We start from the raw sequence: 26,955 nt of genomic DNA, 5'->3' as shown, positions 1-26,955 counted from the left end.
CAAGTATTTTTGTTAAAAATAATTATTTCTTGATGGATTTTTTTTTCTTCGAAAAAATTTATTTCAATGAAAGGTTGGATTTTTCTAATTTTTTCGGTGTTAGATGAAGCTATTTTAGTAAAAGGTAGATTTTTTTCTAACCCTTTTTAAAAATATTTACAAGGGCTGCCAATAATTGTGGAGGGTGCTGTAGCTTCTCTAGGTTTATTATTATCTGTGAGCTCCCTTGCCTGCAAATTTTCTTTTACATATTCTGCAACACCACCTCCCTTCTTGCTTATCTGGTCCCTACAGAACAACATGTAACCATCCATATTATATTCTTCTCCATCATTGTCACTCAACCACATTTCTGTTAGTCCTATAATATCATGAGTCTGATGAAATGAAGGCCTCAAATCATGAATTTTGTTTCTACTGCTCCTAGCATTTAAATACAGACAGCAAAGGGTAGGCCTTTTACACTGCCCACTTATTAGTACTTAGGGTTTTTTGTCTCCCCCCTCTTATATTCTTAACTAACCTCCCTGGAAGACTACAACCACTTCCTATACAACGACCCAACGACTTCCTACAGTGGCAGCCAGGAGCACCAGTGCGTGGATGTGCACCCCGGGAGTCGGGCAGCGTGCCTTCCTGGGGCAACCCGATGGATCCACCAGGTAGAGTGAGCAGAAGCCTCCCCGCTGAGGGCACCGGTACCCGGAACGGTTGTGCCAACACATGTAGCTGCAGACGCCGGCCATGCTTGCCAAGGCCTTGGCAGAGGCTGAGCGGACTGAGGCAATCCTGTCCCTGTCTGCAACATCACGCCGGTCGCCAGCCACTTCATGCCAAACCTGCACCTGCGCATGTGGGGGCTCCGTCTGCAGAGAGGGACAGAGCATGCACGTTATACGCGCAAAGCCATGGCAGCTGCGGAGAGATCAGACACTTTGCCCACTACTGCCCTGCTCCGGTGCCTTGCCTCCAGCTGGGAAATGCCAGGTGGATGGCGCTGTAAGGGGGGCAAAAGTCTTGTATCTTTTCTAGTTACTTATGGTTGAGGTTAGGCTGGAGGGGTAAAAGTTGTTATTGTTGGGATTCGGGTTTTTCCACGTAGAACCGAATAGAGAGTCCACACAAAGAAATGAATACAAACGTGTGTGTGTGTGTGTGTGTGGATTTGCATTGATCACATTTGAGGACCAAACTGTCCCCAAAGTGTAGTAAAACCTGAAATTTCCCTACTTTTGGGGACATCTTTTGAGGTCCCCATTTGGATAATGTCAGTTTTATAAAAATCTGTGAATGCAATCAAAAAAGTAAAAATGCCAAAAGTCTTGTATCTGGGTTGGTTACTTATGGTTAAGGTTAGGGGTGGGTAGGGATTAAGGGTGTCGTGACTGGGATTAGGGTTTTTCCCATAGAAATGAATGGACAGTCCCCATTTAGATAAGAAGACCAACTTGTGTGTGTGTGTGCGCGCGCATTATGTATATATTAAATTTTGGGGACCAAATGTCCCCACAATGCAACAAAACCTGAAATTTTGACGATGTGGAGACCAGCTTTTTCAGTCCCCCAAAGGGAAACTCAATTTTAAAAAAATCTGTGACTGCAATCAAAAATCTAAAAAAAGTGTTTTGACCACAGAAATGAATGGATGGTCTCCAGGAAGATGAATACAAACGTGTCTATAATTGCATGAAAGAGAACGCAAATCATACAGGACATCTATCCTGGCAAGGCCATACTTCTCTCAGGAAAGCCAAAGCCCAACTTTTCTGTACCATTGTAATACAGATAATGTTTAACTGCTGTAATTAAGCAATACTATTGAAATAATTAAAATATAGATTAAATCAGGTGTGTTTTGTGATTTTAAATGAGTATGTGATATACTTGATATAACATGAATGTACAGTAAAACTGGTCTAAGTCGCCATCTTGTAACTCGTCAATGTGCACAAGTCGACGCTCAAGCAAAAGTCCCGATTTTTCCTAATGATGTTTCCTTTAAAATTCCTTGTGTAAATCGCCGCTTGTAAGTCGTCAAATTCCCTTAGTCGTCACCTAAATCCCGAACAACACAAATGAATGGATTTTCCTACCTGTAAGTCGACACCCCAATCGCTGCATTCCCGCCGCCTGCTTGTCACCACGGCGATGTAGAAAAAGGGAATCCCCACCTATCGCACTAGTCGCTCCCTGGGCTTAAGTCTCGCGTGTATAGTGCGGTGTAGTAGAGGTATGGTGTTATATTTACTAGTCGGCAAAACGGCGAGATAGACATAAGTCGCCGAAGTGTCGACTTAGGTTTATCTCTTCAATTCTCTAAGTCGTCACTTTTAAGCTGGTCCCGCGAGTGTCGACTTAGACCGGTTTTACTGTATTTCTGTCAGGGTCAGCCCCTCCTGTTGTCCCACTCTGTCCCTTCCCCGTTTGACCAGCAGGTGTCGCTGGTCATCCTGTTCTTTATGTTAGTCTTTGTTCTCCCCTGTTGCCTGTCTTGTCATATGGCTCAATGTGTTGAGCATCCAGTTGTGTGTACCCTTCTGTCCTGTGTTTGAGTCCCACCTCCTCTGTCTTTGTATTTTGCTCCCTAGTGTTTCATTTGAGTTTTTCTAGTTCCTGTATCTGGTGACGTTGTATTTGGTTGTGTTCCTTGTGCCCCTGCTTGTGTCTTTACCTGTTCTGTAATTCCCCAGTGTTAGTTTCTGTTTCCTTGGTTAGTTCTTAGTTTCCCTGTTATCAGTTCCTTTTGAGTTTATTAGTTTCACCTGTGCCCTGTTTCCCTGGTCTTTGTTAATTAGCCTCACCTGTCCTGTGTTAGTCTCGTTACCCCTTAGTATTTTAGTTCCTGCTTCTGTTCAGTTCCCCAGTGGTTCATTGATTGTGATTGTGTGTTGTTGATTGTCGTTGTTTGATGGTTTTGAGATTTTCAGTGTTCAACGTGTATTAGGTTTTTGTTATTTAGTCTTTATTTATCCCCTTTAGTTTTTGACCCCTCGTGGTCCTTTTGGTTTTTGCTGTGTTTGTAGTGTTTTCTGTTTTATTTAATAAACCCCTTTTTGTTCTTGGAGCCGCCAGTGGATCGTCCACCCTTTCTGTGCACCATGCCTCGTTCTCGCGCCCCGGATCCCTGACAAAGTAATAGTTTTTGGGTTTCCTGTCGTGAGAGATGAAAGCTACAGGCATGTAAATATTGTTTCCTGTAATAACTTTTTTTTTTAATTATTTTCCTCATTGTTAAAAATCCCATGCATTAGAAGGTACCAGTCAGTGGAATCACACAGTGAGATATGTTGGCCAGCCGTCCTATTCATTCAGCACCAGCCGATCAAGTAGAGATTTCAGCACCACGGACAGTGATCTGTGTTAAACTGACCTCAGGTTCCTACACTGGCTACACGGAATTTTCTGTAAATAATTAAATGCCTCTATCCCCCTACATGTGGAAATGTTTCCCCCTCCCCCAGACCATTTCATGTTGTATCCTCATTATGTGTGTATTAGTTTGCAATATGGCTGTATGAGATGTCAGTCATTGACTTGTCGCTGATGCTCCCTGTTTCCTAAGTCTAGTTTTCTCAGATGAAGCAGTTCACACCTTAAGTTAGAAGAAGTTTCCTGTTAATTGCATCTGTTTGAACAGGGGTTCCCCACATATAGAGGAGAAAAGCCCCAACTTACAAATCAGCATCCATTTTTGTACGCTTTCTGTGAATGACGTCCCCGCACAGGATCACCAGATGCAAGACGACCACACTTTGTGCTACTTGTATGTTATGTTAGCAAACCACATACATCTACATTTCTTGCATTCTGTCACACTTGTGCAGAGCATTTGCAGTGTTTGTGATTAGTTATTGTTCAGTGTTCATTCATCTTTGGGATTTTGGTGTTATTTGTTTGATATACTGATGTTTATGTTTTTGCAATTTTATCAGTATACAGTATATTTGATTTTGCTGTTCTAAAATGTAGTTTGAAATATTTTGTCATCTTTTCTTACTTTAACATTTATCTTGTTAAAATACAGAAATGGACTGTTTTCTTGAGCCATAGTGTTTTATTCTACATCACAGATAATGCGTACATTCATAAAAGTAAGTGGTGATATTTTGCTCAGTATTGGTTCAAGTTCAGATACTTCAGGTTTTTATTAGACAAAACACATAAAAAATTTTGTGCAAAGCCATTGATTTATTTTTAAAACAACTGCACTGTGATATTTTTAACAAAAACAGCATATTGTCCTTTTTTCAGCTCTAAGCATCATATGGGCCTCTTACTGGCTTTCCAACGGCTTTTGGGGTCACATGATGGTCGATAATGATATTTCAGGCCTTTCTTGAAATCACTTTAAAAATTGATCTGGAATATATCGATTTATACTATAATTTGTGCAAATTAACACAAATGGGGTGATTTTGACCACAAACAATAATTCATAGTTGGAGGGTAACATTCCTCTAGATTGCAAATGTACTGATACTAAAACCTGTGACCTCAAAAAGTACAAAGAACTGGAGCAAAAGAAAAATGGTGAAAGCTGTCAGAAACAGACAGGAAACTATATGGATGTTTTAGAAGAGGTAGATGGGGTCCAGTTGGCTGTATTAGTGTCTATGTGTCCTCTGTATGACTGGCATCCTGTCCAGGATGTACTCCATCCCCGTGCCCTGTCCTGTTTGGGATAGGCTCCAGGCCCCACAGCCCTCACCAGGATGAGAGTTTAGAAGATAGATGGGTGGATCCCGGAGAGATGCTCATAACCCTAATTTGTTGTTCTGTATCCAACCAGCTACTCTAATATTTTTCATTATTTTTAAATGAGTTTTAGGAATGCCTTTCGCAGTCTAACTGACAAAGCAGGTTTTTGTGATCTAATGAACTGCCATGCCTTGTGATGGACTGCCGCCCCTCCTGGGAGATTCTCTGCCCTGTGATAGGTTGGCACCCCCCTCCTGGCTTTTTCCCTGCCCTGTGATGGGTTGGCACCCCCCTCCTGGCATTTTCCCTGCCCTGTGATGGGTTGGCACCCCCCTCCTGGCATTTTCCCTGCCCTGTGATGGGTTGGCACCCCCCTCCTGGCTTTTTCCCTGCCCTGTGATAGGTTGGCACCGCCCCCTGCTTATTCCCTGCACTCCTAAAGGGCTGGTGTCCCCATCTGGGTTATTCCCTGCCATGCGATGGGTTTGCCACCCCCTCCTGGGTTCCTCCTTGCATTGCGCCCATTATTTTCAGGTATATATTCCAGAGACCTGTAACCCTACATGGGACAAGTGGCTGTGGAACGTGAATTAAGTGATTAATTAATCAAATTACAAACAAATTAATAAATAATCATCTCTCCTGTTTGCACCACTGTCCTATTTTCAGTATTCACTATTACATTTGAGTTGGCCTCCCGTCCAGGGTGAGCACCAACCTTGTGCCATATGCTGCTGAGGAGAGGCTACCAGCCCGTTTGCTAGATGGATGGATGATGGATGGATGGATTTATTTCACTGAACAATTCAATAAGCTCTGTAATAAATATAATTAAACTGGCAGTTAACATTCTCTGGCTGTCTAAATGCTCTTCTTTTTTGTCTCGCATTCTTCACATGTAGCCTGTGTAATAGTACAGGTGTAGCTGGTCCTGGTCCCTATAAGGGAAAACTCTATTTTATAAAAATCCGTGACTGCAATGAAAAAACTAAAAATGCAAAAACTCTTGTATTTTGGTTGCCTACTTACTGTATGCTTATGGTTAGAGCTGAGTAGGGGTTAAGTTAGCATTAGCATTTTTCCCATAGAAATGAATGAGCGGTCCCCTTAAGGATATGTGTGTGTGTGTGTGTGTATACTGTAGGTGTTTCATTGATCACTATGACTATGCTCTAAATGATTTAAGCGGATTTAGCTTAAGTTGTAACTTTTCATGTGGAATGAACTGCAATGTCTCTGAATTAATTTAATTAATACTCATTAAGGTCAGTTCATTTACAATTCCTAATTTCAGGAGCCAGTTAATAAATCTAATTCATTTACAAGTATTTCTCCTATAATACGTGATACATGTTTACAATAATTCCCAGGGAAAGCATTTCCGGTAAGGCACTGCTCATTGACACAGATTATAAAGCTTGTTAGACTATGCAACATTATTTAGCAGGGCTGAGAGAAGGTGAGAGCTCCCCTAGTGGCCGCAGAAGTGCATTTCCCTAGAGCAGATATAATGGGCGGCAGCCTCATTGCTTTTTAATCACAACTTGGTGTAGGATCACACATGCACGTATCACAGGGCCTAAATTCCAGGTGGCCTGAGACAAGGCCGAGCCTGGTACGAGAGGCACCAAAGGGGGGTTACACACACGAACACATACACACAGATAACAAGGGAGGCCAGTACTCCAACTTTTATTGCCCTTGACTTGGCACACAACCCCCCTCCACATACACTCTGCCTTACATCTCACTCACCCAACAGACGAACACCCTAAAGGAAATTTCATTTAAGTTTGGCTTTTGTATACCCTGTATATTGATTTACTCACGACTACTAGTCTCAATCTACAGATACGTTATGTTTGTATGTGTCCTTAGACAATCTTAGTGTTTTGTGTGCCACCCTTATAACCATGTTCACGGAGTATCACCTAATTTACCCCTTTGTACTTGAACACATATTAATTTAAATAAATAGATAGGTATAGCTACCATTGTATATATGTTCTCATGGTATACCAGAAGAATCTGGAAAATTAGTGTAACCAATGTGTCCTAACTTTGTTAAAAACCCCCCCTTCTCTTCCAACATTCCTTTGTGGTCCTTATCTGATCTTGGTGGACAGTCACCAAGTTTCTTTGTTTCTACCATGCTATGTTAAAAGAACTGAATTAAGGTGTATCTTATCCATTCTGGAGAAGATGAATTGGCATAAGCCACACCAAACAAAATATGTTGTTTCCAGATGTGCAACTTATATTGATATTACCACAAACTAACGGCCACGCCTATCTATGGATAAGATGTGCTGTTTGTAATATGAATATTTGATGTAATATCCGCACAGAGTGTAACATCTGTTGAGGTGCAACCCAAAACACCTGTATCCTGATGTGAATCAGTCACATAGATAAAATAATTAATTGTTTAATCAATTAATACAGAGGGTATGAGGTATGTACCTGTGAAGCTGGTATAGCATGTTTGGTGTCAAACTGATTGTTAATCACCCCTGATTGCAAATCTGGTCAGTGATTACCATAAAAGTGGATGTATCAAAAGTTATAACAGCTTAATGAAAATCATCAGTAAAGGGAGAATCAGTCGGGCCATAAATCTCAAAAGGACTGATACAGACCCCCTTCCGAAAGCCCGCCAAATGGATGGCCAGCCATTGGGCCAGGAGTCGAATTCCTGGTCATCCCTATTCATGAACTTTACAGCATAAAATCCTGGCACCTCAGAACAAAGGCGAGCAGAACAACCGTCAGCCAGCGCAGAGAATAACCGCCAGCCCGAAGGAGAACATCAGTCCGGGAGGAGAGAAGCCCACAAGAAGCCCTCCGGTGAAGGCCCAGCTGAACAGAGAACAGCACCCAAGACAAAGCTTCACCAGGAGAGAGAATCTAAAGGGACTCCACTCCACTGCTCCAAACGCCGCGCCTTCCTGAGTGCCATCAGCTCAGCAGCTCTGCCATCAACTGCCAAGACCCCCCCCCCCACTCTTCAACCAAGTAAATCAACTTCCTTTCATTCTAACAACTTAAGCTGTTCTGTTTAACCTGCTATAAGACTTTAGGGTCGTGTTTCCACAAACTATGCTTGCTTTGCAGAACAGTATTTCCCATTTAAGGTTACTCATTTAAATCCGGTCATTGCATTTTCATAATTACATCGTTTGTTTTATTCTGTTATTTCGTGTTTGTTGTTTGTGTTAGGTGTAATGTCTGTCTTATGTTAGTTGTAGTGTTAGTTAGGAATAAATGCATGTCTTTTACACAACTTCAGCTTCCGTCATTGAGTACTCACACTAAGTTCCTGCCTCTGTGCGATCTTGCTACACGCTCTGAACCTCAAACTCGCCTGAAACATCGCGAGACTCTCTCTCATTGGCCGTGAGGGAAGCTTCGCTACCAATCGTGTACATTACCTGGTGATGCAGCTCGCTGGGCGAGCCTTCTAACCCAGGTTACTAAGCGATACTGGTAATTAGTGAATCCCATTTAAGTCTCACATTAACAGACTCACAGGGATGCCGCAATTGAGTTTGGAGGAGCCGACCATTCGGCATAACAATTGATTAATAATCAGCATTAAATAATAATTAATTAAACTTTAATTAATTCAAACATATTGGTGGAGAATATTAAAATTTATTTGAGCTAATAATTCCTACATTAATAGTGAAGAACGCGGGCACAAGGTTCAAACTTTTTGTGAGCACACAATTTAAACTTTTTATGACCGAACATGCAGTTGAATAAGCGCTACTGTGAACAGGTTGCAAAGTTGAGGATTAATTGCACTCACGGCAGTCCGAAGGCATTTAAGCGGGATTATACGGGCTTATTATTTTTTATTTCTATTATTAGTAGTTATTTTCTTTTGTTTTAATTTTCGGTTATTTTATTTTAGGTTTCATTCGTTTTAAACTGCAGTAAACTTAAACCCTATATCTGACGAGATTCTCAGGTATAGCGCGTTGTTTCCAGGATAGATTCGGACGAGTTTCTCCGTTTCTATATATCCTGGCAGAGATCTCTCTCTCTCTCTATTAGCGAACAGAAATTCTTGTTACGAGTTCTAACCTGAATTTTGTTGCGCTTGTACTCCCTGAGATAAGACCGATAGCTTAGCTACCTATCAGGATCTTTCTCGTATGTGTGTGCCTGCTTTAGACAAAGCAAGTTTAACACCGCTTTGCGCTGTGAGCCAAGTGTGTGTGTTATATTTAGAATTTGGGAGTCTCCAGTGCTTGAGACCCGCCGTGGTTAACGAGCTCACCGATAAAGAGCTGGAGGAGTACAAGCAGGAGGTTGAGAGGAAGCAACAATCCGGCGTGGAGGACGGTACGTTAACCGAACCCAGAACCCTGTCGTGTTCGCACTGATGAAAGACAGTGTTTTACTGTCCATGTCTGCCTGCTAGCAAAAGTCTGTCATTTTTATTGACCCATCATGCACTATCCAGTGTGAGCAAGATGGTTAGGCCAACAAATGTCCCATAGTATAACTACACACTGACATACTGCATTAGGGCCTCAGTAAAACACTACTCACACGGATCTGGAGTCCCATTGTGCCTTAAAGGGGAATTCCAGCTACATTCTGTAGTTTCGTATTCCTGGTGTTTGCTATTGGACACCTTTAAACCAACCATTATCATATGTTCCTCAGTTCACTCCAAGTAACCATTTCCTGAGACACTGAGGATTAGTGATGGTAAAGGTAGAACAGGGGCATTAATTCACAGTGAATATCACATATCAAATATCTGAATAGAAGCATCTCCTGCTGATGTCGAGGAATAGCGTTTTTTTTTTTCGGGAAACAGCTGGGTGTGTAATCCAATTTCTTCCAGGTTTGTAGGGCTAGTGTGACTTTCTTTGAAGGAATTCCCTTTTAAGTACATGCAGCATGAGGAGCCCAAGGGTGTTTAATTCAAATCTGTTCTGAATTTGATTAGAGTAAAACTAACCCCCACCTGCCTCTAATACATCCGTCCATTTACTGAAACTGCTTGTCCTGTTCAGTGTTGGGGGGGGGGGTCTGCAGCCTATCCCAGAGGCTGTGGATGCAAGGCAGGGGACAACCCAAGATAAGGCACACTCTCACTCACACACACTGCATGTTTGCGGACTGTGGGGGGGGGGGACTGGTGTACCTGGAGGAAACCCCACGACGACACAGGCAGATCATGCAAACTCCACACATATGGAGCCGTGATGGTCCTGGAGGTGTGAGGCGACAGTACTAAGCACTGCCCCGCCGTGCCACCCCCCACCCTTAATCATCACTTACAAAGTCTAAACATTATTCCTTTCACTTTCCACTTGCACCCCCTCACTTTCCTACCCAGCTCCATGCACATGGGGATTTTATATGTATCTCTCTCCTTGACTCTGTGTCAGGTGGGGAGGAGCTGGTGAATGAGAAGGGGACCCCCCCTGCCTCCTCCCCAGAAAAGTGCCCCTCCCCCACTAACCCTCCTTTGTCAGGTGAGACCCAGCATGCAAAAAGGCTGTTGCATCACCTGTTGGGTCAGCATCACTGTTCTGCTGTGTTTGGCCGTTTTTCCCTCACTCTCAGGCTTAGGAGATCAGGCAACAGAGGATCCCTACAGAGGAACTGCATGCATGCAAAGAAAGGAAATGTAGCTGGACTGTAAGATGTCTGCAAGAAAGAGCAAAAATCATTCTATCAAGTCTGTGCATTTGAGGCTCCTTGTATCTCATAGTGGCTCATAGTGAAAGCATGCAGATAATTGGCTTATTGCTTATATAGTCATACTGTTATTGGTGTATACCCAGTCTTTTGGAAATTAGCATTTTTAATATTATGCAAATATGAGGCACACAGCAAACCAAATGGATACAGATCCATTTTAACAATCATACATTAAGCCAGTGGTGCCCAAACTTTCTCTGCAGGGCCCCCCTTTTCTAGATAGGAACATTATTGAGCCCCCCTCCGCATTCAAACTTTATTTGAAATACAACTCCCTTTTCTAATTGAGCGAAACAAATGCAATTACAAAATACAAATGGTGCAATTTCACCACTGTGGGAGAAAAAAGAGCAATCAATTAAAAATAAAAGTCCAGCATAAGTTTGAAATTATGCAAATGCAGATTTAACATTCCTGTTAATATTCATCGGCGTACACAAATTAAAGTTTGTCTTACATTTACCACATTTTGTTTTTAATGATAACCGCAGGTTTCAGCCTATACCAAAGCACAAAACAACACTAAATCATACCCATTAATTTGATAGTCTCCCTGCACTTCATGTAGAAAATTTTAAACCTCATTTTTCATGATATGGTTAGATTTTATTGTCCGGTGCTGCAAAACGTCGTCACGCGTCACCATGTCACATGGTGCAAAAACCTTGCAAGAACAAGACGACTTAAGACAGATGGTACAGCACCTCTCAGCCGGCTGAACAAACTGGAACTGCCTCCGTGACGACACAACTTTGCCCTTATTGGCTGAAGAACGTGACGTTTGTGTCCCAGGAAGTTCCGATGCATTATCTGCTATTTCTCCCGAAAATCACGTAAAGCAGTGAGAACTGGTTTTCAGTTAATTTACCTGGTAAAATAAAGTTTAAATAAATTACATAAATGCTCTAATAGTACACGTAAGTTAATGGTTTATATATTGTTATTTACTGTAATGTTGCGTTGCTTTATTTGTTTAATCGTCCAGTCTGTGAAGAGATTATTTTGCCCCTGAGGCTATCCCATTGGTACCCCCCCCCCAATACCTCTGCGCCCCCCTAGGGGAGCGCTCCCCCAGTTTGGGAACCACTGCATTAAGCCATCAGGAGATGTGAAAGCCGTATTTCACAGTCAAATGGCAGTTTAAGAGGGAAAATGCTCAATAGGCATTAAGACTACTCTTAAAATGGTCAGCATGTGAATTTTTGTCTTTTTACATCTTATATTGATCTTTTTCTGGATCACTGTTCTGTGTCTCACTAACTGCCAGGTCCATGCTGTCAGTGTTGGCATAACCAGCTGTTCACCTGTCTCCACAGCTGTATACCTCTCTTCTGTCTGTCTGTTTCTGTGTGTCCTGATGTACTGACAGGTAGAAAAGCCCCCTGGTTCTCATTAGTCTTGTGTCACTAGTGAGAAACCATTGACTGTTCAGAACCTTATAATGAGAACTGCAGACTAAGACACTGAGTGGATGGTAAGGGGCTCGTATGCAAGGAGATTTTGTTCATTTCTTTTGCATCACACGCTACCAGATGAGGTGAACCTGAATAAAACCACGGAGTCATCTAAGACCCCGCTGGAGAATGGCAAGGAGGAGGACCAGAGGCAGGAGGAACTGGAGAAGAGCATGAAGGCTCTGTCCACCAACGAGACATCGCCTGCCCCACCCACAGCACCCCCAGCCGCGCCTCCCTCCAAGCCCACTGGCCCCACCCCAGAGGGCTCCCCCTCCAAATCCCCTTCCAAGAAGAAAAAGAAATTCAAGGCACCATCCTTCCTTAAGAAGAGCAAGAAGCAGAAGGATAAGTCAGAAGCCTGAGAAGTTACTGGGATGTACTTACTGAGTACTCAGAGTACTCAGTTATGCATATGCTGACAGCTGTCTATGTATTTACTCAAAGACACAGTTGGTCTTACACTTCCGCTCTCTACGCTCATCTGTCACTCACATTTTGATCTGTTCTGCTGTTCGTTTTTGTGACAAAGCTGCAATTTCACTACAATCTCTAAAATCACAATACCTGAAGATTTACAACAATGCAAATTATGCATCAGTACATACAAGCAATTAACAGCACATACGTATAGTGCGTATGTAAAATAACCTATGTAAAAAAAAAAAAATTTAATACGTTGTTTTCATGTACTACTTTTGCTATGTGAATATCGGCTATTGAACGGATGTAAATATTGAACGTGTTTGCAGGTGTGAACCTGTTTTCTGTTAACAATTTGATAATTTTGCTCAGTTTTCCACTTTGAAGCACTCGTGTGATAAAAACATCAGGGAACAGCAAATAAATGAGTAAATGACTTACACTGTCACACGTTAAAAACATGGTATAAAATGTACCTGAAAAGCTTTTTTGTTAGCTTGTGGATGCAGTTATAACAGAGATGCGTAGGGCACTATACATTCCTATTGTCATGTTTTCCTTTTAAATATATCCATACTCTTAAAATTCTTTGCCGCTATAATTCTTAGGCCTAATGTTATGCTTAATTATGTTATCTATTTATATTCACTGTTTTTAATTGAATTTTATTTAATTTTAGATGCGAGTGTAAAAATGTTACCAATGTATCTCATTAAAAACCGCTTCACTTTCAGCAATTTTAAAAACTTCTTTGTCTTTTGAATTAAGGAACTAGCATTCTTGTTCAGGATACTGGGCATAGTATGATATCACAGTGGGTCAGTATAGCCCAGGGGTCTCCAACTCCGGTCCTGGAGAGCTACTATCCAGTAGGTTTTCTATCCCACTTGGCTTCTGATGAGCCACACCTGTTCCTGGTATTTACCTGAGACAAATAAAATGAACACTACTCCACTAACTAGTAAAAACTACATGTTGTACTACATTTTTACTGAAATAGCCCAGTTAGCTAGTAGCTAAAATTCTTAAGTTCAACCCTTGGTTATACTAAATCTTACAAAATACTATGGCTTTGTAGAAAAACAAATGACGACTCAAGTTTAATTTTGAAGCATAACCCCACTTATTCATAAATTACATATATCATACATTAGATAACAGGATTCTGCCAGTGACGGATGGACTCTTCGACTTGGGTAAGCTTTGCACAGACACCCTACCTTAAGCAACTTGGACGCTGAAAAAGATAAGGGGGGGAGGGTGCTGGCTAGCCTTAGGCAGTATTATGGTGATATATGGCATCATATTTTTGTTCAAACCCCCGCTTGGCCAATTTTATTGGGAAATATTGATAAAATGGGTGGGAGTGGTGTTCGGAAAAAAAAATAAAATTCCTACCCAGCAGAACATTTTACCTGGAGGGTTTGTGTATGCGCAACCAGTGAACTACATAATGGATCTAAATCTGAAACACCTGCCCATAATTTTGTGCTACCCTATATTCTGATACTAAATCTGAAACAGCTGTTCTGATATTTCATCCGACCCATCAAATATTGACGGCTATTCACATGCATGCACATCAATTAATATCCATATGGAGAATTATAGCGATCCTCTCAGGAAAGTCTCCAAACTTGATTCTGTTGGCTTTATGCAGAATGTCGTAGGGCCTACTCATCTGTTTGACCACACTCTAGATTTGGTTTTTATTATGGTATTTCTATGGAATTTTGAAAATTCTTCCACTAAACTCTGCTATTTTGGACTATGCATTGGTGGCATTTGAGATACAGACAAATACTACAACATCGTATTGCTAAGTACTACTGTAGTCGTCACATCTTATACCCAGCATTTAGCAAGCACGTCCACTCTGTCCTGTATACATTAATGTTAGGGCCCGGGGGGGGGGCAGCCAGTCGACTTTGGACCCCCAGAGGTTTTTTCCTCCTTACTTGGGAGTTTTTGGTTCCTCTCTTGTCTTCTCTCTTCTGCACACTGTGCACCTCAGCATGCGTTGTCCCCGCTCTGTGATTTTACGTGTCCTACCACAGTTGACCATGGAACAGTTAGTAGCGAGGAAATTTCACCAATGGAGTTATTGCACAGGTAGCATCCTATCACGGTACCACGCTTGAATTCACTGAGCTCCTATGAGTCACCCATTCTTTTGCAAATGTTTGTAGAAGCAGTCTGCATGCCTAGGTATTTGATTTTATACACCTGTACCTATGGAAGTGATTGGAACACCTGAATTCAATTATTTGGAGGGGTGTCCCATTACATTTGGCAATATAGTGTACATCCTTTTAAGAAACACTGCCTGTAGCATTATAATACTGTTGCCAGGGTTCGAATTACAAAGTGGCTTTCGGGGGAGCCGTATTTACCGATCCTCCCTGACTGACTTTAACGCTTTTGGTGCATGTTCGGGCATTTAAAACAATAGGTTTACAGTAAACCTATTGTTTACTTAGTAAACCGTTTACTTCAAAACGCAAGCGTCAGTCAGTGTTGTCAGTGTTAGGGCAAACAGCTCTGTCCACGGTTCTGAATCAACCGCGCTTAGGCCTACATCATGCAAATCATGATGAAAACAGAATAACTCACATAACAATCATAAAAAAATACATCAATATTAAATAGGATTAGGGCCAATCCTCACAAACGCACAGATCAAGTAAGTAATTCCATGATTCTTACCTTAAATCAGAAGTGACCACAGAGGCCTGGGGTCTTCTGTCTTTGCTTTCCGTCCTGTAACCCAGGATGTTGAGGGTCGGTGACTGTCCCGATGCTTGTAAATCTTTTCCCGCAGGTTATTCTGTGACTCGCTGCTGACCTCTCCATTCATCCATTCCTCTGACAGATGTACTCCCGTTGCTCTTTCGGCGAGCAGCAGGCTTTTTGCCTCCATGCATACTGTACATCCTAACTTCTGATTTTTGGAGTAGAGCCATGTATTCCTGATTCTCCACTCACTCCATTGCTTTGTTGTCCAGTTGAAAGGTGTTGCATGATCGCCTGGTCCGCTGCAGGTCGCAGCGGTGGTTTCTGGCGCCAAAGTCTCGCTGTCCTCGGTGCTGGTGCTGTCACTAGCAGCAACTTTTAGCGGCGGCAGCGGCGGTAACACCGGCAAGCTAGTTGTAGCTGTTGCACTGTCATCACTCCTCTTCGTTTGTTTTGTAAATCCAAATTGACTGAGGTTTGGCTGCTTTCTTTTTGACATTCTTATTAGTATCCACAGAGTGTTCCAAAAAACGAATAAAGTATGTTTTGAACTTGAAGTTAAGCTAACATTCAAATACCAACTCAGTGAGAAGTTCAAGTGGTGACGTAAACGTAGTACCGTAATTTTTGGACCATAAGACGCACCTGACCATAAGACGCACCTAGTTTTAGAGGAGGGAAATGAAGAAAAAAAAATTCTGAACCAAATAGTGTCCTAAAATATTTTATGTCAACCATCCTTACCTGGCCACATCCCTCCCCCCTTTTATGGCGCTGATGGGGATGTATCTAGATCGCGTTTCACCGCTGCGTTGTTCAGCAAATTACCATGCGAATGCGATTTGAATACGCGCTAATGCGGCTATTTAGAATGTGAATAGCGATCTTCGGGTGACAGCGGTACTACACGCCCCCGATGCAGGTAAAACAAAGTAAGGTGACATGGTTTGATTTTTTTTATGTATTTTTTTATTTAACGTAATTTTGAAAAGACAGAAGCCAGCGTTTTTTCATTATTCTACATTAAGATTTCAGTGAGATATAAACTGAAATAGACGCGAAAAGTACGCTGTACAATGCACTCGAACCCAGAAGGTTAAAGCACGTGAGCAGAGCAATATTCGGACCATAAGACGCAGGGGACTTTTTCCACCCACTTCTGGGGGGAAAAAGTGCGTCTTATGGTCCGAAAAATACGGTAATTTCAGTGCAGCGCCGCCACGCATGGATGGTCACAGCAGGAGACAGCGGAAAATAGTGTTCGGAAATAGTAATGTAATGAGCAAATAAACACACAACATTGACACATTTTTAATATCATCATTTATTTCAGGAACCTTAATGTACAGAAAATCAAAATCTATATGCGACACAAAAAATGTAAAAGTGTTTTAGAGCTCCCCCTAAAAGTAGGCTTTCAGGGGAGCCCAGGTCCTTTTCAGGGGAGCCGAGCTCCCCTTAGCTCCCCCGTAATTCGAACCCTGACTGTTGCAGCTGGAGGACTAGGGCTATTCAGTGATTATTATAGGGCAGTCCTCCCACCCTTTTCAGCCAATCTCTGGGGATTTAAGCACCATTTGTGACGAGATATAGTGAACTCGCTATTTAGATCCGTCGCCGTAACGCGAGCGCTGTCTCGTTTCAGCAATTGTTTTGAGGGGTTTTAAACTGCGCAAGACACAGAAGTTAGCCGCAAGCGGCGTGTGCATACGTCTCTGTATTAGCGAACAGAAATTCTTGTTACGAGTTCTAACCTGAATTTTGTTGCGCTTGTACTCCCTGAGATAAGACCGATAGCTTAGCTACCTATCAGCATCTTTCTCGTATGTGTGTGCCTGCTTTAGACAAAGCAAGTTTAACACCGCTTTGCGCTGTGAGCCAAGTGTGTGTGTTATTTAGAATTTGGGAGTCTCCAGTGCTTGAGACCCGCCGTGGTTAAGCACCATTTGCGACGAGATATAGTGAACTCGCTATTTAGATCCGTCGCCGTAACGCGAGCGCTGTCTCGTTTCAGCAATTGTTTTGAGGGGTTTTAAACTGCGCAAGACACAGAAGTTAGCCGCAAGCGGCGTGTGCATACGTTAAAAGTGTATGTCACTCATCTAGCGTCGGCAATCGCCTAGCAACCGTCTTGGTTACGAGTGCAGTCAGCGAACGCCACTCTAACCACTTAAAGGTCAGAGCCCTGAAGGCCTGCCTGACGCCATTTGTTTTTTTCTCCTGGGTCACCAGTGACCCCACCCCTTAGGCTCACGTACCTGGGACCCCCCCCCACAAAGGGAGCAACGTCCCATTGAGCCTCTAGTGGTCAGTCATAGAACTACCACTCCATTTCGAAATTGCGCCTCTAGTGGTCAGGCATTGGACTACCACTCCATTTCGAAATTGCGCCTCTAGTGGTCAGGCATTGGACTACCACTCCATTTCGAAATTGAGCCTCTAGTGGTCAGGCATAGAACTACCACGCCATTTCGAAATTCCGCCTCTAGTGGTCAGGCATTGGACTACCACTCCATTTCGAAATTGCGCCTCTAGTGGTCAGACATTGAACTACCACTCCATTTCGAAATTGCGCCTCTAGTGGTCAGGCATTGGACTACCACTCCATTTCGAAATTGCGCCTCTAGTGGTCAGGCATAGAACTACCACTCCATTTCAAAAGTGCGCCTCTAGTGGTCAGGCATAGAACTACCACTCCATTTCGAAATTGCGTCTCTAGTGGTCAGCCATAGTAGTGTAACAACATCTGAGTTGGGTCTCTAGTGGTCAACACCGGTAATACCAACACACATAATTGGACACACAGGTTCTTGCCTGAATGCAGGAATCAACTTCACAGACCAAATCGATTAGATCACAACACATTAACATCTAATTAGGTTATTGCTGCATAACTAATTGATGTTTACAATTAAACAATAAGAAACAATTAATTTGGTTTGATTTCTGTTTTACCTTCTTGATTTATTTTAGGTTTTACTTCATTTTATGCTTTCATTCACTCCCTCTCCCCCAACAAGGAGACTTGCATAGAAGTTCAACCATTATTAATAACAGTAAACCAGTTACATATACAATCACATCAGGGAGTCGTTGAGGTTTTGGACGTGATCGGTTGAGCTTTTCCTGTGCTGGGTGCTTACCATTCGCTCTCTGTTGGTTGAGTTTGCCTGTGGCTCTGCTGTCACTGCTTATGATCGTACAGTTTGTCAGAACCGAAGGGGAGTTCTCAGCAATTGGACGCCCAAAAGCGCGCCAGCCCGGCTGCACCCGCTGACTCATTAAGGGCAAGGCTGACAGGTACCTCAGGCAGTCACTACAACTTTTTGAGCAGGACCTCGTCTAGGGTGAGTTCTGAGAACGGCCCTAGCTTGGACTCTCACTAGGGTGGGTGACACCTGAAGGCTATTTTGCCAGCCTTGGTCGAGTCAGGTCTCAGGCAGTGCAGCCGATAAGCTGAGCCCCACCTGGCTTGTCTCATTTGTGCGTACAGAACACCCCCTTCCGAGTTGACATTGCTGGGGATCGGGGGAGTGGGAGCTGGACTTGGGCCTGCTTGGCTGGGATTGAGCTTGTGGGACGTGCCCTACACAGAAGGGACACCTGATAGCGTTCAAACCTCTCTAACTGCATGACTAGCTTAACACCGCAACACCTCATATAGGGACAAATAAAGCAGAACCTGCTAGTGGTCCCCCTTCTGGTCAAAGCGGAGTTGTACAACAGAGCCCAACCCAGGGGTAATCTGATCTGCAACAGCAAGCTACGTTTGAATGCAGTCCTATTGGTTTGAAGCTGTTATTTCTCATTTCCTGTTCCCAACTTCTCCTGTGGTCTTCTGACACTGTCAATAGCCACAGATCTGCAATTTCCAGGATAAGGCTTTATCCTTTCCCCCTCACTAGGGCATCTCTCAGGCCCTAGAGTAACTCACACTGTTCTAACCTGCAACAACTTCTCCCAGGGAACAATTTTTGTTTGTTTATTTTGTCGTGGGTAACTATTCCCGTGGTTCACTACACCCTTCCAGTTACCCATTGACAGGCCCCAGTTCTACTTTATTTTATTTTGTTGGTTTAATTGGTTTGCCCAGATTTAGGTGTTAGGCCTCCCACCTAGGCAACACCCAGCCTGAGTAACAGATTTCTGCGGCCACCCTCCTGTTGACCGAGTCACAATGACCCACATGGAAAGCCCACTGGACCAGTGGAAAGACTTTGGTATCTGGCCTGAAGATGTGACTCCCAACTTGCCGCCCGGTCATGTCGATCTCACATGGTCCAAAGAAGCTGACCAAATTGAGGACGACATTGCCGAACTTATGGACATGCCACCCACTCAGAAATGCGGGAGTAAAGAGCTAACCAAAATACTCGGCTCCCTCGCACACAAACTCCTAGCCAGGCTGAAGATGAATGAAGAGGGAACGTCCCGTCTCCAGCAAAGGGTGCAAGCACTCCAACAGCAGGAGGAAAACACCCAACGACTACTGGCAGAGGCACAGAGAGATGCAGTCCAGGCCCAACATCACATTGGGAACCTGAAGCAAGAACTCCAAAAGAGAAGCTTTCCACCCCATGAGGAGGAGGAGACGGAAGAAGGCGAGAGGCCTCACACCAGCAAAAAGCTTCAACACGCCCTGGAAGAGCTCAGAGCTGAAGCTGACCAGCAAAAACAGCAAGCCAGAGCCACCAGAGAAAACCTCGAAGCCGGACTGGACCAGGCCGACACCCTGCTGGACAGAGCCCACGCGGAGCTCAAGAAAAAGGATGGTTGGATCCAGGCCCTGGAAAACCATCTGGCCGAGGCACAGAGACGCCTGCACAAGCTGAATCACCAACTGATCAGCTCCCAAGAACAGCTCACCGAGGCCAGAACGAAACATTGGGCTGACGCAGAAGAGATTGACCAGCTGAGACGGGGACTGAAGCAAGCATATGAGGTGAAGTCAGAATTTGGAACATCCTACGATTCAGTGATGGCACCGACTTCCTCTCCAACAATGCTGTCTCCCCCAAGGCACTCAGACCGCGCTCAAGGGACCTCTCATTGGGACAAGGTACCGCCTTGCCCAACACCGGACCTTGAGGAACCAATCGCCTGGAAGGTCTCTCTCAGAGAAGACACCCCAGATGGAACAGACCTACCAAAGCGAGCGCTACACCAGCACCGGGTTACCACAAAGGAGCTTGATAAAGTAGCTCAGAATATCAACACGTTTACCCCGAATCCCGGAGGAGGCCACGACATTCACGCCTACCTCCAGGACATCAACTTCCACCTCCAAAGACTGGACAATGTGACCAATGAGGACAGAGTCTACCTCATCAGGATCACATCTAGTCTGGAGCTCCGCAGCTTCCTGGATCGACAGCCCAGTCGAATCAAGGCAGACTCCAAGCTGCTACACAAAGCCCTGATTCGAGAGTTCGCTGATCCTGAGTCAGAACAAGGTATCGCCGTCGCCTTTGACGTTAAACAGAGCAGACAAGAAGCTCCCCAAGCCTACTACAATCGCCTTCGTCGGGTATATTTTGGGTCCAGAAATGAGCCAGACATGGAAGAAGATGCGAACTTCAAGGCTCTCTTCCTTCGGAACCTCCACCCAACCATTAACCACTACCTGGGGCTCATGGCTTGTCCCCGCACCATGACAAGTCAACAACTGCGAGACCTGGCGATCAAGGCGTACCACAAACAAAGAGCAGCAGCTGAGAAGGCAACCAAGGCTCCGGCAGTGCTGAACCTTGGCACTACAGATCCCAACCTAGCGTTGGAAGGTGGCCACCCTCCTCATCAAACACCAATCCACGACCGAGGACTGAGCCACAGTGAGCGTTACCCTGGTGCGCCCCCACAGCAGTCAAAGACTCAGCCAGACTGGTGGGAGACACGGCGCTATCCTAACAAGGGTAAGCTAAGACCAATGGAGCCATGGAACAAGTGGAGAGACCGACAGGGAAACCAGCTTCCTAAGCCAAGCTCTCCCCCAAGTTCCCGACGGAATCCACCACAGAACTGGCAAGACAGAAGGAGAGGTTACAATCCAGACTCGAGGCCTGGATGAACCAAGGAAGAAGAGGAGTCTAATCTACTACAGTTGCTGCGTGATTTCTTTACTCAGCATCCCCTCAAGAGTCAAGAGGACTTTCGGAAGAAAGATCCAAAATGACTAGGACGGAAGCACAAATCACGCAGGACCCCACAACCCTCACCTGAACCCACACCAGACAATGCCTACAAACTCCCTCAGAGGTCAGCCCCAAATGACGCTCAACAGTCATCGGCCTTCCCTACCAGAGATATTGGAACAACTGAAGAAGTCCCACCTCAATTAGAAAGTGCTGCTGACTCATGCCCAGTAAGAGCACCTGATGTTGCCGTCACCAACACAGAGCTTGATCAAGGGGATGAGCCCCCGCCGGTGCCCGGCAGCACTGTCCTGGTTGTGTGCCTTGACTCAGAGCACCAATCTGACTGTGGCAACGCCTCACCATTTCCTGGCCAGGCCCCTGTGCCACAGCTTCTGGGTGACCTGATGGAAAGGGGGTAGCCAAGAAATTCTACCTCTCCATCACCCTGGAAGATGTTCTCACCCTCGAGGCCCTCATCGACACTGCAGCAGACATCACCCTCATGTCAGCCAGTCTCTTCTACCAGGTGCAGCACCTAGCCGCCCAGAAGAACAAAACCCTCCAGCCAAGGAAATGCTCTTTGGACGTGCAGGCGTATTTAGCTTTGGGCACCAGGATGGATCACACGATCCCCCTCAATTTGTCCATCGGCCCCATGAATGTAATGCACCCTGTATACATTTCCCAACTTGAGTCCATTCCATTCCTCATTGGGAAAGATTTGCTGAACCGGTTCGAGCCATTGTTAGACTTCCAACGTCAGAAAATTTGGGCTCAAGTTAGAGAACCGCTGCCACTGTGGACACCTGACACAGCCACATGGGAATGTCAAACCCTGGCTGTCTCCTCGGACCTCACTCCACACCATGGAGAGAACGCAGCAGGAGATCAGTGTCTTGACACAAGAGACCCATACCAGCATCATGACTCCTTCCTGTGCAGGCAGGACCCTACCTTGGAATCCTTCTGCCCCAAGATCACGAAAGGCATGTGGCCCCAAGGCATGGAAGTCACAGATGTGGTAATGACCATGGAAGTAGAAGAGTCACCAGTGACAAAAGGAACTGTATGTCACGTGGAGCTTGCTGATAACCAACACCTGACAATCCATGCTATAACTGCCCAGCCTGACGCAGTACAGTCACCCAGCTGCCACAGCTATTCTCAGGAGGGACCAGCAGCACCCAACATTTTGGACACGCCCACACCAATGGAACTGTCGCGACACCACTACTTTGAGAAAAATGTCTGTCAAGACATGATCACCATTTATGTAGATGGGTGCTCATTCAAACATCAGGGGACCCTGAAAGCTGGAGCTGGCATTCTGTGGCTCAATGACGACCCTGTCCCACCACAACAGCTCAAGCTTGGTCCTCACACATCGCAGTACACAGAGCTGGCAGCAATCTTAATAACCCTGGAGATGGCCTCCGAACGTGAAGTAAAGGACCTGCTGATCTGCAAAGACTTCAGCTATGCACGTCTCAGCTTCATGTGCCATCTCCCTCACTGGACACAAAATGGCTTCAAGACATCAGGGAACAAGCCAGTCAAACACCAAGACCTCCTGCACACGTGCGATGCTCTGATTACCGCACGCAACACGCAGATCTATTGGAAGAAGGTCAGCGGTCATTCCAGACTCCTAGGACTGGACAAGACATACGATGACCACACGGATGCACTCACCAAAGCAGGACCACTGCACGGTGACTCGTGGGAGTTTTGCTCCCTCCCACCCACCCATGTCGTCCAGGTTGTCACCTGCAGCCACAGCCAAGCACCTACCTCGATGCCAGAGGCCTCACTGCTAGAACTTTCCCTTCAGGTCTCCAACTCTGACATCATCTCTCTCCAGCCCACTGATGCTGTGCTGAACAAGGTCTGCGATCACCTCCGCGACCTCTCTGCTAACTCGATCTCCACAACTGATCAGGCATCCCTTCCTGACCTCCATCACCTGATGATGGCTTTACCCTTTCTTCATCTTGCCGAGGGCGTACCTCTTGATGTCCCTGATGCCCACACTTCACCACGGCTCGTGGTCCCTCAGGCACAAAGGGGGGTCATGCTACTGTACGCCCACGATGCACCCTGTGCAGGACACCGCAATGCCAAAACAACCTACGAGACACTTAGTCAAGTAGCCTACTGGCCTAACATGCGACAGGATGTAACAGAATATGTGAAAGGATGTCTGGTCTGCTGCCAATTTCAACCAGCAAACCCAAACCACAAGGCCCCTCTGCAGCGACGGGGTATCAATTTCCCATGGTCAGATCTACAGATTGACTGGGTAGGACCCCTGACGAGATCAGCTCGCGGAAACAAATACTTCCTCACAGTCACCTGTCAGTGGGTAGAATGCCTCCCAGCACCCAATGACACAGCCCAGACAACGGCATATCTGCTCACAAACCATGTGTTCTCCAGGTTTGGCCTCCCACTGAAAGTCAACTCAGACCGAGGCACCCACTTCACAGCCGAAGTGATGCAGGACAATTGGAAACTGTTGGGGATCAAAGCCCAGTTCCACATCAGCCACCATCCTATGGCATCCGGCCAAGTAGAACCGTCGTCGGTATGGTCAAGAAATATGTGGCATCCAATCAGAAAGATTGGGATGTGAAATTGCCTCTGGTGCTCATGGCAATCAGAGCCACACCCCACAAGTCCACAGGAGTGTCCCCCTTCGAACTGATGACAGGACGACAAATGACACTCCCTCTCCACCTGCTCTACCAACCTGGTGACAACAATCTCATCACAGCCTACACCACACAACAATATCTGGACAGCCTGCACCAGCATTTGAGAGCTTCCTTTGCATTCGCCCAACAAAACCTGCAAAGAACCGCAGAGGGCAGGAAAGCCTACAATGACCAGAAAACCTCACAAGATGAACTCCAAGTGGGAGACAAAATCTGGTACTATAGGTTTGTGCAACCAAACTCAGCACAAAGACTTTCCAGGAAGCTTCTACCACGCTGGTCGGGACCACATGAGATCGTGGACAAACTGTCACCTGTGGCTTACCGAATCCAAACCAACAAAGGCACCCACGAAACATGCCTCAAGCGGGTTCATCGGAATCAAATCAAGAAATACCAAGCCCAGAGAAAGCCTGAAACACCCACCAACCAGTCTTCTCAAGATGAAGCCAGCAGCTTGGAATAAACCACATTCCAACCAAAAGAAAGACATCTTTTCAGTCTGAAATCTCCCCAAACTCCCAAGGAGAAAGACCAAAGAGAAAGGGGAGGAAAGATGGTCACAGATAGGGTAGATTAAGGTGGTGGGCCTGACTACTGATATCTGGGTGACCTTTTCAGTTTTTGCTGTACTTATCTGTTTCTTTCTTTTGATAGCTTTTCATTTTATTTTGGTTGTTGTTTTTGGTAAGGACCTGGGGTGGCTCACGCGTGCCCGGGAAATTACTGAAGAGGATCCAGTTTTGCAATTTTCTTTGTCCCGTTTGTTTCTTTGCAATTGTTCTCTGGCCAAGAATTGTTGCCCACTATTTCTTTCTCCTGTTCTCTTTTGCACCGGTGTGCACAACATTCAGAGTCTCGACTCACCACCTCACTCCTAATCTGGTCTTTATTTTCTACCCCCTATTACTAGGATGATGCTGCCCCCGCTATTAGCATTACTCTGCCTAGGAGGCTGAGGCTCCAGTCTGACACAGCGTTCCCTGGGCCTCCGCCTGGCACCGTCTTCCGGGGACAGCCCGGTCTCGTGATTACCAACTGTTGTACCCACACAGAGAGAATATTCGTCGGACGATGTCAACTGAGCCATTACCTGCCCGAGAGACCCCAAACTAGTGGGACAGGTGTCAGATGGACTCAGGAGGCCCTGCATCATGCTGCCGCTGACACTACCCACAGATTGGAGCAGTAACCCAACGACCGAGACCCAAGCTGAGTCCAATCGACGGCCCAAGAGGCTCCTGAGCACCCTGCTGGGAGCTGCAGCAGCCGTTGGCACCCTGTTCGACATAGGATTCACCACTCCTCGCGGTCCCAGAAGCCAGGCGCCAGCCCCTGAGCCTCCTCCCTGTCCATCCTGTCACTGTGCCACCCAGAGTGCCAAACAATGGGATGTCAACAATGCCTCGTTGCATGGTGGTGATCCTGTTTCAACTTCCGTCGCCTGAATGATGGCAATGCCATCATCAGCCGAAAGGGGGGATATGTAGGATCACACATGCACATATCACAGGGCCTAAATTCCAGGTGGCCTGAGACAAGGCCGAGCCTGGTACGAGAGGCACCAAAGGGGGGTTACACACACGAACACATACACACAGATAACAAGGGAGGCCAGTACTCCAACTTTTATTGCCCTTGACTTGGCACACAACCCCCCTCCACATACACTCTGCCTTACATCTCACTCACCCAACGGACGAACACCCTAAAGGAAATTTCATTTAAGTTTGGCTTTTGTATACAATGTATATTGATTTACTCACGACTACTAGTCTCAATCTACAGATACGTTATGTTTGTATGTGTCCTTAGACAATCTTAGTGTTTTGTGTGCCACCCTTATAACCATGTTCACGGAGTATCACCTATTTTACCCCTTTGTACTTGAACACATATAAATTTAAATAAATAGATAGGTATAGCTACCATTGTATATATGTTCTCATGGTATACCAGAAGAATCTGGAAAATTAGTGTAACCAATGTGTCCTAACTTTGTTAAAACCCCCCCCTTCTCTTCCAACATTCCTTTGTGGTCCTTATCTGATCTTGGTGGACAGTCACCAAGTTTCTTTGTTTCTACCATGCTATGTTAAAAGAACTGAATTAAGGTGTATCTTATCCATTCTGGAGAAGATGAATTGGCATAAGCCACACTAAACAAAATATGTTGTTTCCAGATGTGCAACTTATATTGATATTACCACAAACTAATGGCCACGCCTATCTATGGATAAGATGTGCTGTTTGTAATATGAATATTTGATGTAATATCCGCACAAAGTGTAACATCTGTTGAGGTGCAACCCAAAACACCTGTATCCTGATGTGAATCAGTCACATAGATAAAATAATTAATTGTTTAATCAATTAATACAGAGGGTATGAGGTATGTACCTGTGAAGCTGGTATGGCATGTTTGGTGTCAAACTGATTGTTAATCACCCCTGATTGCAAATCTGGTCAGTGATTACCATAAAAGTAGATGTATCAAAAGTTATAACAGCTTAATGAAAATCATCAGTAAAGGGAGAATCAGTCGGGCCATAAATCTCAAAAGGACTGATACAGACCCCCTTCCGAAAGCCCGCCAAATGGATGGCCAGCCATTGGGCCAGGAGTCGAATTCCTGGTCATCCCTATTCATGAACTTTACAGCATAAAATCCTGGCACCTCAGAACAAAGGCGAGCAGAACAACCGCCAGCCAGCGCAGAGAATAACCACCAGCCCGAAGGAGAACATCAGTCCGGGAGGAGAGAAGCCCACAAGAAGCCCTCCGGTGAAGGCCCAGCTGAACAGAGAACAGCACCCAAGACAAAGCTTCACCAGGAGAGAGAATCTAAAGGGACTCCACTCCACTGCTCCAAACGCCGCGCCTTCCTGAGTGCCATCAGCTCAGCAGCTCTGCCATCAACTGCCAAGACCCCCCCCACTCTTCAACCAAGTAAACCAACTTCCTTTCATTCTAACAACTTAAGCTGTTCTGTTTAACCTGCTATAAGACTTTAGGGTCGTGTTTCCACAAACTATGCTTGCTTTGCAGAACAGTATTTCCCATTTAAGGTTA

At 45.1% G+C, this 26,955-nt stretch overlaps 1 long non-coding RNA gene across 2 annotated transcripts; it reads right to left on the bottom strand.

Annotated features, from left to right (window-relative positions):
• Window positions 1-204: 204 nt before the first annotated feature.
• On the bottom strand, window positions 205-16,169 carry LOC140586400 (uncharacterized). Of its 2 annotated transcripts, none has more exons than XR_011988217.1 (3): window positions 15,009-16,169; window positions 14,261-14,350; window positions 205-866 (listed from the first exon to the last, which is right to left on the bottom strand). It is a non-coding gene; the product is annotated as an uncharacterized lncRNA (long non-coding RNA). The 2 variants fall into 2 exon arrangements; XR_011988218.1 differs by lacking the exon at window positions 205-866 and adding an exon at window positions 12,327-13,227.
• Between the last annotated feature and the right edge of the window lie 10,786 nt (window positions 16,170-26,955).

Source organism: Paramormyrops kingsleyae, unplaced genomic scaffold, assembly GCF_048594095.1.
Source record: "Paramormyrops kingsleyae isolate MSU_618 unplaced genomic scaffold, PKINGS_0.4 ups52, whole genome shotgun sequence".
Classification (NCBI taxonomy): Eukaryota; Metazoa; Chordata; class Actinopteri; order Osteoglossiformes; family Mormyridae; genus Paramormyrops; species Paramormyrops kingsleyae.
This window is presented reverse-complemented; position numbering and strand designations above follow the sequence as displayed.